Genomic DNA, 1,401 nt, shown 5'->3' with positions numbered 1-1,401 from the left:
TCCCTCTCCTCTCTTCTACCTCCATCAAACAATTTCTGGCCAACTCCCCTCCCCTTTCCCTCCCACAGCTTCGTTTCAAATTTCCATGCCCTCTTTCCCGCTCTAATACTCAACTTATCCCTTTGCGCTTCTTCTCTCACCATATTTCCTGGCGTCCTCCGGTCTGCCCCTAGTGTCCACCTTATATACCACTTATATATCACTTTCCCTTAATAGTGACATTAGAGGCACAAAAAAGCAATAGTAATATGAGTAAAAGGGGAGCAAATTTAAAAAGTGTAGGAAAGGGGGATTGGTCAAGGGAAATAAAAGAACAGTTTAGAGAAAAAATAAGAAATATCAAAATGGGAGAGGGAAATGTGGACGAGGAGATGGAAAAAATGATGGGAGAAATAAAAATAGGATTAGAGTGCACAAACAAAAATGAAGTTAGTAAAGGGGGGAATAGAAGTTAGTGGGATAAGACTGCAAAGAGAAAAAAAGGAGGTCAAAAAGGAATTAAGAAAGTGGAGAAAAGAAAAAAGTAATGGGGAAGAATATAGGGAAAAAAGAAAGAGTATACTGAGTTGTGTTATCAAAAGAAAGAGGAAGAGACTAAAAGGTTTGAGGAAGAGGCGGTGAAGGCTAGGACTGAAAAAGATGTATGGAAGGTAGTAAATATAGAAAGAAAAAGAAGAAAAAGAGTAAACCAAGATATTGAAATGATAGAATGGAAGATATATTTTTTGGATTTGCTAGGAGGAGTAGAGAGAAAAGTTGTAAAGGAGGAAAATATGGTAGAGAAAGAGATAAGGAAGAAATAGTTAAAGTTTTAGGAATAATGAAGGATGGAAAGGCACCTGGTATAGATGAGATTCCAAATGAAGTATAGAAACATGGAGGTTAGGAACTAGAGGAATGGGCAAGGATAATGTGTAATGGAGTATGGAGAGGAGAGGAGTGGCCAGAGTTATGGAATGAAGGAGTAGTTATACCAATAGTAAAGAAAGGCAAGGGGGAGGAGGTTAAAGATTATAGGGGGGTGACGTTGATGCCAACACTGTGTAAAGTATATGTAACTATTTTGTCGGAGAGATTGAAGATAGAAGTTAAAGAAAAAAAGATCGAGTCACCGAATCAGACAGGGTTTAAAAAAGGAAGGGGGGTAATGGACAGCATATATGTTCTGAACTAGATAGTAAATAAGAGAATTAAAAAGGACAAAAGGGCAATGATAGCAATGTTCGTGGACTTAAAGGCGGCGTTTGATAAGAGGGATAAGAGAGGAATTAATAAAGAGAGTATCAGAAGTTTTTAGAGAGAGAAGAAGCAGAGTAAAGGTAGGAGAGCAAGTAGGAGATAGTTTCTGGTTGGTGAGAGGTGTGAGACAAGGGTGTACTCTGAGCCCACTTTTATTTAATT

Source organism: Belonocnema kinseyi, chromosome 4 (genome assembly GCF_010883055.1).
Source record: "Belonocnema kinseyi isolate 2016_QV_RU_SX_M_011 chromosome 4, B_treatae_v1, whole genome shotgun sequence".
Classification (NCBI taxonomy): domain Eukaryota; kingdom Metazoa; phylum Arthropoda; class Insecta; order Hymenoptera; family Cynipidae; genus Belonocnema; species Belonocnema kinseyi.
The sequence above is the reverse complement of the archived record's forward strand: the minus strand, read 5'-3'. Positions refer to the sequence as shown.